The 12115-nt window shown below is 45.3% G+C and overlaps 1 pseudogene; it reads right to left on the bottom strand.

Annotated features, from left to right (window-relative positions):
* The window catches only part of LOC138078716 (apolipoprotein L2-like), a 113830-nt pseudogene extending 108706 nt beyond the window's left edge, over positions 1 to 5124 (bottom strand).
* Between the last annotated feature and the right edge of the window lie 6991 nt (positions 5125 to 12115).

The raw sequence follows: 12115 nt of genomic DNA, 5'->3' as shown, positions 1-12115 counted from the left end.
AGGATGAAGACCCCAGACCAGTTGAAACCAGAAGATTGATGATGTTGATCCTGGTTACCTCATCACTTACTCATCAAAAGAATATCCATGAGCTGATCACACACTGACAATGCTCTCCCTTACCTTGTTTCTGAAAATCTTTTTTGGGAAGATATTCAGGAATTTGGGCCCTTTAAGCACTAGCTACCAGGACTCCTGTGGAAAATTCTTAAAGAGATGGGAATACCAGACCATATTAACTGCTTCCTAGGAAATCTGTATGCAGGTCAAGAAGCAACAGTTTGAAATGGACATGGAACAACGGACTGATTCCAAATTGGGAAGGGAATACGTCAAGGCTGTATATTGTCACCCTGCTTATTTAACTTATATGTAGAGTACATCATGTGAAATGCCGAGCTGGATGAAGCACAAACTGTAATTAAGATTGCCAGGAAAAATATCAATAACCTCAGATATGCAGATGACACCACCCTTATGGCAGAAAGAGAAGAAGAACTAGAGAGCCTCTTGATGAAAGTGAAAGAGGTGAGTTAAAAAGCTGGCTTAAAACTCAACATTCAAAAAACTAAGATCATGGCACCCAGTCCAATCTATTCGCCAGCAGTTCATGGCAAATAGATGGGGAAACAACGGAAACAGTGACAGAGTTTATTTTCTTGGGCTCCAAAATCACTGTAGATGGTGACTGCAGCCATGAAATTAAAAGGAGCTTGCTCCTTGGAAGAGAAGCTATGACAAACCTAGACAGCACATTAAAAAGCAGACACGTTACTCTGGTGACAATTGTCCATCTATTCAAAACTATGGTTTTTCCAGTAGTCATGTATGGATATGAGAGTTGGACCATAAAGAAAGCTGAGCTCCAAAGAATTGATAATTTCAAACTGTGATGCTGGAGAAGACTCTTGAGAATCCCTTGGAAAGAGATCAAACCAGTCAATCCTAAAGGAAATCAGTCCTGAATATTCATAGGAAGGACTAATGCCGAAGCTGAAGCTCCAATACTTTGGCCACCTAATGAGAAGAACTGACTCATTTGAAAAGACCCTGATGTTGGGAAAGATTGAAGGCAAGAGGAGAAGGGGATGGCAGAGGATGAGATGATTGGATGGCATCACCGACTCCATGGACACGCGTTTGAGCAAGCTCTGGGAGTTGCTGATGGACAGGGAAGACTGGCATGCTGCAGTCCATGGGGTCACAAAGGGTCGGACGCGACTGAGCTGCTGAACTGAAATGAACTGACAGGACTCCTTGCTTGATGCCCTGCAATAAATGTTGCAGTTTCCTTTACCACAACCCAGTGTCAGTAGGTTGGCTTGAAGGTGCATGGCTGAGAGCACCCGAATTGGCTTGGAAACACTCCATCTGGGTTGTCTTCCCCACATAGGACCTCCCATCACTCAAAACCACATCCTGAGCAGAGGATCCAGCAAGTGTAGGAAGGCAGAGCCCTGCACCCCCCTGCTTGGTTTTGTGCTCCTCTTCAGAGACAGGGTGGGTGAATGAACCGTCATTCCTTGCCTCTCAGAAGAAACCCTTTTCTCCGCATCAGCATCAGCACAGCACCCTGAGGGTAGCTTCAAGGAGGCCACAGAAAGAGAGGGTGTGACTCTCTCATCCTCCTCCACCCCCTCTACTTTCTCCAAACGCCTAAAGGGCTGAGCACCCCGAATATGCACCTTCCTTCTGGGGTCAGCGCTTACGTCTCAGGAGTCCACATCTTGAGCTGAGCCCACCTGAGCAGGTGCCACCCTCCCTCTGCTCTGTTTAGGAGCCCCAAGGTGGGAGGAAGCCCTCAGACACACCTGCCTCCACATCCAGGCTCTGCCCCTGCTTAACCTGCTGCCTCGGGCCATGGCCTCACCTCTCTGAACTTTGTTTCCTTCTGTCAATTAGTGTCAATCATCCTTTTCTCAGACATTCATCCTGAGGATGGGGAGATGGGTGGGGGTCCTATGCCACCTGCTTACCCAGGAAACTTCCTCTGGCTGAGTGTGAACAAGATCCAGTTGTTCGCTCCTCTGCAGATGCAGCCGCCTTCTGTGTGTCTCTGCAATAACCACACACACTCCCTGGGCCCAGATATACCCAGAGAAGAAAAGGGGGAAGTGAACACCCTCACATCTGTCACTCACATCAAACAAACATCCTGCCAACCACACCCCACCCTGGGCTAATCCCTCCAGGGATTAGGGACCAGGGACCAGCCCTCCTGCTGGTCCCCTTTGAGAAATAAGCCTAGCCCTGACATGCCAGATCCTTCCTGGCTCAGCACATCCTGTTTTGGGCTCCTTTGTCATGAAGCATTTAACAGGAGGCTTCCTGTGTGCTATTTTGGATCTGTCAGGACTCTCTGTTCCTTATTAATTCCTGAATATTCAATATTTTTCAATACGGTGATAAGTACCCTCTTCCTTCTTATGAACCATATGGTAAGAGTGATTGTTTACAACTCTCTCTTTAATACGGATCACCTATGTTTTGTAAGTCTGGAATTTTAATCTTTATCTTTGCTCAGAATAACTACCTTGTAAGATAGTATATTCAAAAGCAGAGACATTACTTTGTCGACTAAGGTCCGTCTAGTCAAGGCTATGGTTTTTCCCATGGTCATGTATGGATGTGAGAGTTGGTCTGTGAAGAAGGCTGAGCACTGAAGAATTGATGCTTTTGAACTGTGGTGCTGGAGAAGACTCTTGAGAGTCCCTTGGACTGCAAGGAGATCCAACCAGTCCATTCTGAAGGAGATCAGCCCTGGGATTTCTTTGGAGGGAATGATTCTAAAGCTGAAACTCCAGTACTTTGGCCACCTCATGAGAAGAGTTGACTCATTGGAAAAGACTCTGATGCTGGGAGGGATTGGGGGCAGGAGGAGAAGGGGACAACCGAGGATGAGATGGCTGGATGGCATCACTGACTTGATGGATGTGAGTCTGAGTGAACTCTGGGAGTTGGTGATGGACTGGGAGGCCTGGTGTGCTGCGATTCATGGGGTCACAAAGAGTCGAACATGACTAAGCAACTGAACTGAACTGAACTGAACTGAAGACAGTATATATGCCGACACCATGTTGATTAAAACACCTTTGCTCCATCAGAGCTTTGGTCCCCGTGTTTTTCTTTCTTTCTCTCTCTCACTCTCTTTCTTTTTCAGGCTAATTTCTGGAGTGAAGAAGCTCTCTGGGTTCACTTTCCTGCCCAGGGTTCTAAGACCCTCTTGAGAAGGCACTCTGCGCCCTCACCCCCTCGAGAGGGCATCTGAGGCCTTCGTGAACAGAGCAAGTGCCGTGTCAGGGACTTTATTGGCTTTATGTGTAAACTAAGGAATATCAGCCTCATTTTCCCTCCTTTACTTTCTTATCATCGACCCCAGACCACCAGGTTCCGGTCCATTAAAGGACCTCAACAAGTGGCGCCTGAACAGGGACATTTAGAAACTTGCGGCGAGCACCGAATAACCTGGAACTTGGACTGGACATTTCACAGGGACCGATTGTGGTCACAGTATCTATTTCTTTCGCTATAATCAGTCATAATTTATACAGGCCTGTGTCCCACTTCCTTTTGTTATAGCCATAGGAAATTTACAATTTAATAACACTTTACAGTTCTGTAACTTGTATTAATTGCAAACTATATACTTATCTTAACTCCTCTATCTCTTTAAGAAATGATTCTCTTTCGATTCTTCGATCTGGATGTAATTTGTGGTTACCAGTAAATCTCCAACGACCCTGGGAAGAAGGTCCCATGGCCAGACTTGCTTCAATTTTGTGCTACTCTTGATTCATTTTAATCATAGTGCCTACAACTGGAAACAAATCAAATTTCATTTTACAAATATAATAAAATAGGGGGAATTGTCAGGAAGCATTTAACAGGAGGCTTCCTGTGTGCTGTTTTGGATCTGTCAAAGAATCCTCTGTTCCTTATCAATTCCTGAATATTTAGGAATTAAGAAGACAGGCAAGACCCTCTCTTGGTTCTGAGGGATCCAGGCATTTCCTTCGTTAGTTTTTCAATACAGTGATAAGTACCCTCTTCCTTCTTATGAACCGTATGGTAAAAGTGACTGTTTACAACTCTCTCTCTTTTATATGGATTGCCTATGTTTTGTAAGTCTGGAATTTTAATCTTTATCTTTGCTCAGAATAACTACCTTGTAAGAGAGTATATATGCCCACACCATGTTGATTAAAACACCTTTGCTCCATCAGAGTTTTGGTCCCCTTGTCTTTCTCTCTCTCTCTCTCTCCCTTTTTCAGGCTAATTTCTGGAGTGCAGAAGCTTTCTGGGTTCACTTTCCTGCCAGGGGTTCTAAGACCCTCTTGAGAAGGTGCTCTGCACCTTCACCCCCTCGAGAGGGCGCCTGAGGCCTTCGTGAACAGAGCAAGTCCTGTGGCAGGGACTTTATTGGCTTTGTGTAAACCAAGGAATATCAGCCTCTTTCTCTCTCCTTTACTTTCTTATCATCAACTCCAGACCACCAGGTTCTGGTACATTAAAGGACCTCAACACTCCCTGAACGTAGACCTGTCACCAACACACTGTGAGGCCCTTGGCAAATCACTTCCCTACCCCATAAGCACCTTTCCAGGCCCCTTTGCCCTCTGCTCTCATCCTTACTCACTTCCTGCCTGCTTCATTCACCTTTGTGCCACCAGCACATGGCACAGTCCCCAAACATACCAGCTGCTCATTGTGTACTGGTCATACTGCTGCTGCTGAGTGCCACATCCATGCCAGTTCTAGACATTTTCTCACAGAGGTCTTTCTGCCAGAAACACCTGGCCCTACCAGCTGAAAAGTCACACTCATCCTGTAAAGCCCAACTCTGGCATCACCTCCTCTGAGAAGCCCTCCAGGACCCTCCCATGCATAGACCACCATTCCATGCTCTGCTCCCATGGTACCTGGGAGAGGGACCTAAGTCCACCTCTCAGCCACTGTGTCCATGTCCTTCCACTTGGTTTGATCAGATATCTCTAGGCTTGTCCCTTATATCAGGGTCATCAGAACCAGTACTTTCAGGTCCCTGTGACTCACCTGAGGCTCAAATCCTTGGTGGTTAATGACATTTGGTTCAATGTAGGAGCTTGTGGGATAGGCTGACTGCATGCTGTTCTTTTAGACCTTGGTTTATTTTTCCTTGATAACAGATCTCACAGAAAACCCTAAAACAGAAAGTCAGTCCTGTGTGCCGTCTGGTTCCCAAGCAAAGAGCCACCATAAACAGAGGGTTGAGTGTGTCAGGGTCTGCGTTGGCACTGTACACACATTTCCTATTTAAGTCTCACATCAGCTCTAGGAATTGTTGGCTTCATGTTGCAGTTAAAGAAACTGGGTTGAAAATGTCCATACCTTATAAACCATGCAGGTGGACGGCCATTACTTTCCTGTTTTGCCTCAAAAAGAAGGGGCTGGAGTGGGCCTGGACCCCCATGGAGGTCAACCTGACCTTTCATCAGGGCTGCTTCATTCCAGGACATGACCCTGGGGCATTGTGGCTCCCTCCCATAATGCAGGCCAGGAAACTGATCTGATTTTGCAGATAAAACAGCTGAAAGGAAGGAAGTTGAGAGAGGAGCCAAGATTCATACCAAATTTGACATTGGACATTTAACACTTTGCTAACAAATGTTCATATAGTCAAAGCTATGGTTTTTCCAGTATTTATGTATGGATGTGAGTGTTATGCACCGAGCCCATATCTCCAAACCAACCGAGAGAGTGAACAAATCCACCGTGGTAATGCAAAGGCAAGAAGGGAATTTTTATTTCTAGCGCGCTAGGGCTCAAGCCTCATCCGTCGCAGCGGAATCAGACGAGAGCCTCGAACAAAGCAGTATAGCGGTTTATATACAGTCAGTTCTTTGTCTCAGTTACAGGGTACTTGGCGATACCTGATTGGACAGGCAGAATGAGCTCATGAAATGCCTTCCTTATGCTATCGCATATAGAAAATTTTCCTTATTTGGTTAAGGAATGTTCTTCAAGAAAACAGGAAACATGACTCAGGTCCCTGGCGCTGTTATGCACCTCATTGAGCCGACCACCCTGCCTAACAGTGAGAGATAAGGCTGAGCGCCGAAGAATCAATGCTATCAAACTGTGGTGCTTGAGAGTCCCTTGGACAGCAAGGAAATCAAATCAGTCAATTCTTAAGGAAATCAGTCCTGAATATTCACTCCAGTGAACTGATGCTGAAGTTGAAGCTCCATAACTTTGGCCACCTGATGCAAAGAGCTGACTCATTGGAAAAGATCCTGGGCCTGATCCAGGGGCCTGGAGGACTTCTTGCTTTATATTCTTGGGCTCCAAAATCACCGCAGCAATCTCTTTAACTCTTGGGCAAGAGCTCTGACGGGCGGCTGCTTCCACTAGGCTCACAGTCAGCCCTCCTCTCCCCACAGTTTCGTGCTCCCATATGATTGCCAAAGACCCCCTTCAGATCATTGTGGTGACTGCACCAAAGCATCTGTTAATTTCATGGCTGCAGTCACTATCCACAATCTTCGGGCCTTTGCTCAGGCTGCCCCTCCCCTGCATTGCATTTCTCCACCTGCCTCCCCAGGTGAACAGTTGTTGTTCAGTCCTTCAGTGGTGTCCGACTATTTGCAATGCCATGAACTGCAGCAGACCAGGGTTCTCTGTCCTTCGCTATTTCCTGGAGTTTGCTCAAGTTCATGTCCATTGAATCAATGATGTAATTTAACTATCTCATCCTCTATTGCAACCTTTTCCTTTTGCCTTCAATCTTCCTAGTGGAAGCAGCCGCCCGTCAGAGTTCTTGCTCAAGGGTTCCAGGCTGAGACCCAGTCTTTGCTTTGCTAAAAAGAGATTGCTGTGGTGATTTTGGAGCCCAAGAATATAAAGCAAGTAGTCCTCCAGGCCCTTGGATCAGGCCCGAGAAAGCAGGAGGGTGAGGAAGACAGGAGTTGGAGCATCAGGAGGGCCTGGGCCTGGGTGTGGTGTTTGCAAGTGTTAAATCTCCAATGTCAGATTTGGTTTGAATCTTGTCTTTTTTTTTTTTTTTTCCTGTAAACTCCTTTCTTCCTAATTTTTCTCCCTAGTTAAAAAAAGATTTTGAACCCTAAAAGACAGGTAATTGAGTAATTGATTTGGATTAGAGGTTTGAAGCTGAAAGGTACACTACTAGGTTCTAAAGATATTGCAAACAAGCTTTACCTGGAGAGAGGAAGCAGAGTCAAGTTCAGCGGATCGCAAAACAAGAGGGGTGAGGAGTAGTGGGTGGGGGTGGAGCGGGAGCCCCGAAAACCACACCAGACATCCTGGGACATGTGCCAGAGGGCACCAGCCACTTCTGTCCTCCTGGCAGTCAGGAGACCAAGGGAATTCTTGTCTGCTGTCACTGTTGTGCTAAGATACGGTCTTAAAAAGTACCATCTAGCCACTGTGGAAAACAGTGTGGTGGTGCCTTAAAAAATTAAATTTGGTATCAACCTATGATCCAACAACTTCAGCAAGAGAACTGAAAACGACTCTGGAAGAGATATTTATACACTCCTGTTCATAGCAGCACTACTCACAGCGACCAGAAAGGAGAAGCACCCGGAGCATCCGTCAGTGGGTGAATAGACAAGAAAAGACGCCATATGCGCATACGATGGGAAGGTCCCTGGGAGAAAAAGCCTTCCCACTCCAGTATTCTGGCCTGGAGAATTCCACGGACTGAATAGTCCATGGCGTCACAAAGAGTCGGACAATAATGGGCGGCTTTCACTTTCAAATACATACAATGGAATTTTAGTCGCACTGAAAAAGAAGGAAATTCTGACATACGCTACAGCATGATGAAATTTGAGGACACTACACCAAGTGAAATGAGGCAGTCACACAATGATAAGCACAGTATGAATCTGCTTATATGAGGTCACTAAGAGTAAGCAGGTCCAAAGAGAAAATTAGTAAGGTAACTTCCAGGAGTTGTGGAAGGGGGTTAATGTCTAATGGGGGTAGTGTTTCCATTCTGCAAAATGTAATATGTTCTGTGGAGGGGTCGTGGGGCTAGTTGCTGAGCTGTATACTTTAAAATGGCTAAAATGGTAAATTTGGTGTTATGTACATTTTATCATAATCAAACTTAAAAAAAAATCCTTGAAAAGCCCAGCATTTGTGGAAAAATACAACAGCACCTCAACCCTTTACAATTTGCAAAACATTTTCACACACATAACGATGTATGGTACAACACCCAGTGGTGGAAGCATTTATTAGTCCTGTGTCACAAGAGAAAACTAAGGTTCAGACTTGACCCAAAGTGGGGAAGCAGGCTGAAATGAAGTGAGTGAAAGTCACTCAGTCGTGTCCGACTCTTTGCGACCCCATGGACTATACAGTCCATGGAATTCTCCAGGCCAAAATACTGGAGTGGGTAGCCTTTCCCTACTCCAGGGGATCTTCCCAACCCAGAAATTGAGCCAGGGTCTCCTGCACTGCAGGTGGATTCTTTACCAACTGAGTTATCAGGGGAAGCTGACTGGTTTCTCTGAATCTCATTTTGATATCTTTTCTGGACTATGCTATTTCCCCTGCAGAAGAGTGCCGGGAGCCAGCGTGAGGAACTCTGCCCATGGCAAAGGTCATGAGGAAGGAGGCTTGGCATACGCAAAGGCGTGATCAAGCCTCAGGAAACCCCCTGTTCCCGAGCATCTACCCCAAAACCAGAGTCTGTTTTATGCTCTCACCTACACCTCTGACTTTACGGGGGGCTCTCCCCCATAACCGTTTCTCTCGGAGAAGGAGTAAATGTGCAGCTCCAAGGCAATAAAAATTCCTGAGCATGACAAGAGTGTTTCAGCTTACAGACTCCTCTGAAGGTTATCTAGCCCACCTGTATAGATTTGTCCAGCCACATGTGATTGTTTACAGCCTCCCAACCTGAGAGGCATAAGATGTTTTAGACTTACTAAAGGCAAATTATTTTGGGGAGTTAGAAATTATTAGTATAGTGGGTTGGTTAGGAATTATATTGGTGAAGGGTTTTTCATTTGTTGTGTCAATAATTGCTGCTAATTCCCTGCTCTGGGTGGGACAAGGATGTCTCAAGTCAAACCTCTCTGCTGACAGACTAGCTTGTGTGACAGGATTATCCATACTCCTGCCACTATGCACATGATTGTTTACTACCTCTCAACCATAAACAGCACAGAGTTTTGGAGTATTTTGAGAGTCTTAATTAGCATAGGGCTTTTTCTTCTTGTTGAGTCAATGATTGCCGCCAGGCCTCCATATCCTTAGGCACCTGGGAATATATTAATCAATGTATTTGGAATATAGAAAAGGAAATACAGTAGTTTTTGATGTTAGCGATACTAGACTTTTTGAGTTAACGGATTTTCTCTTTTGTAATAGATCACTGTGCTTTGTTATAAATCACTGTGTCCTTGCTATGTAAAAATGTAACTTTATCATATCTTAAGACTAAATAGATCTTAAGGGGAGCATTGGTGAAAGGATTTTCATTTGTTGGGCTGATGTTTGCTGCTAAATCTCCATGTTCTCTACCCTTATAATGAATATAACTAACATATAGGAGAAATAAGTATTAACCTTTAAGACTAATCATGTTAACCTTGGGTTAAATAAATTTCTTTCTTGATTGTAACTCACTACACTCTCACCCTATAGGAATGTAACTTTATTTGGAGGGTGGTGCCTGGTTTAAGAAAAAACACCCTTGGAAAAAATAAGTTTTTTGGTTATCAGAAAGAAAGGATCGTAAAATCCCTAAGACCTTTTTATGTGAAGCACCTGATTTTGATAAAGGTCAGGACTGCTGACTCCCGTGTGACTCTATATTCATCCCTATGTGTAACAAAAGGTATATAAGCAAACCTAAAAATAAAGAAAATGATCAGTTTCCAGAAAGACTGATTCTTTCTTGCTCCCATTTTTCTGGCTGAATTCCCATCTGGAGCATGGATGCTATTCCACGTAATCCAAGTTATTCAGCCTCTTTTTCTCTACTAATCTTCCTACTACACTATCCATTCCTAATCTCTCTCTATATCTGTGATTAAATATGTATTTTTCCAAAGACACCGACTCCGTCCCCACCTTCGAATCACCCTGGATCCACCGGGGCTGGACCCCAGCAGAAGAGAAATTCTTAAATCTTCAGATATGCAAAAAATATTATTTTCTTCTGTAAATCCTCCCTGTCAGCTTGATCTGAGTCACAAACATTAAATATCACTAAACTTTCCCAATTAATCTGGCATATGAGGTGAGCCTGGCGGCCCGAGTCCCTAGTGGCCATAGGGAGCAGATATGCTCCAGGTCCATGGGGACCCAACTGCAACTGGCACCGAGTGTCAGCTCACTCCTGGAACAGCCCCAGCCTCGGGGGAAAGCTGCCTGAACTCTTCCCACAATCTCTGCCCACAGAGACTCTGGGCCCCATTCTGCTGTGCCCATGTCTCCACCTTGTATGTGAGTGGGGAGAGAATTTGTGATCACGCAGTCCTCCTGGAATTCACCTCCCCCAGGTTTTTGCTGTGACTTGGTTTCCTTATTCATAGAAAGGGTGTGTAGTGTCACTGAGTGTATGAATAAGACAAGTAGAGACAAGGCTTGGCATACAGTAGTGCTCAGTCAACAAGAAGCGCTACTTTCTGGGCTCCAGGTGTCTGCATTACCTTCTCTTTTCTTCCAAAGCCCCATTGGATTGCCTGCTATTCTCTTCATTCCTGTGCAAGGATGAGAAAGCAGACTTAGAGGATTCAGTCACTGAATCATTTGTGCCCAAAGTCACAAAGCTGGACTCACCGCCTCCCCTTCTTTACCCACTCACTCTCACCACCATCATTCAGCTCTTGAATCAGAGACATCTAAAAATTAGCAATTGCAGACTCATAAGACAAAAAAGCACAGTTGCAAAAATACTCCAGACAGTAGTCATCAAGTCCATCTGTCAACTGCAGCTGCCCACCCTTGTGCCAGCCACAACCTCGGGGCTTTTGCTTGGCAGCAGAACTTGTCCTGCAAACAGCAGCAGCAGCAGCAGATCATGTCCTGCAAATGTCCATTTGGCCAAATACTGCACACTCACGTTCGGTCCCCCAGCACTCAGAGTTCAGGCTGAAATAGATGCCCCTCAGTACAGACACACAGGGGTCAGGGGGCAAATGTGCAGCTGTCCCTCCCCCCTCCCGCCCCCGACCCCGTCTTGTAGTCCCTGACCCCACAGGAGCTGCTGGGACTCAAGGACGCCAACTCCCTGGAGCTTGGGGTCCTCTGGACACAGCTGGCTCCGGGTGTCATCCCTAAAAGAGGGACAGTGGTGGGCAGGTGCTTTCTTGGTGGGAAATTCTAGCATAGTCACCCCTCCCGCCCACTCACTTTATTTTTTTCCTTTTTAAAAATTTATTTAAATATATAAAAATATTTTTTACAATGTTGTGTTGGTTTCTGCCATTCAACAAAGCAAATCACCATAATTAAACATACATCCCCTCCCCCCATCCTATCCCTTTAGGTCAACACAGAGTGCCAGACTGGGCTCCCCGAGCTACACTGCAACTTCCCAGCAGCTGTCCATCTTATACCTGACAGTGCACATAGGTTGACACTATTGTCTCATTCCTCCCACTTTCTCCCTCCTCCACTGTGTCCACAAGTCCATTCTTTACATCTGTGTCTCCATTCCCTCCCAGTAACTAGGTTCCTCAATACCATTATTTTTTAGGTTTCATATATATAAGCATTAATATATTTGTTTTTCTCTTTCTGACTTACTTCACTAAGTATAACAGGTCCTAGGTTCATCCACCTTACTAGAACTAACTCAAACTCACTGTTTTTATGGCTGAGTAATATTCCACTGTATAAATGTACCACATCTTCTCGATCCATTCATCTGTCAATGGACATCAAAGTTGCTTCAATGTCCTGGCTATTGTAAATAGTGCTGCTATGTACCTTAGCACATATGTGCATTTTTTGATTACAGTTTTCTCAGGGTATATGCCCAGTAGTGGGGCTGATGGGTCATTTGTTGTTGTTCAGTTGCTCAGTTGTGTCTGACTCTTTGCAACCCCATGGACTGTAGCACGCCAGGCTTCCCTGTCCATCTCTGTGTCCTGGA

This window comes from Capricornis sumatraensis, chromosome 4 (genome assembly GCF_032405125.1).
Source record: "Capricornis sumatraensis isolate serow.1 chromosome 4, serow.2, whole genome shotgun sequence".
Taxonomy (NCBI): Eukaryota; Metazoa; Chordata; class Mammalia; order Artiodactyla; family Bovidae; genus Capricornis; species Capricornis sumatraensis.
This window is presented reverse-complemented; position numbering and strand designations above follow the sequence as displayed.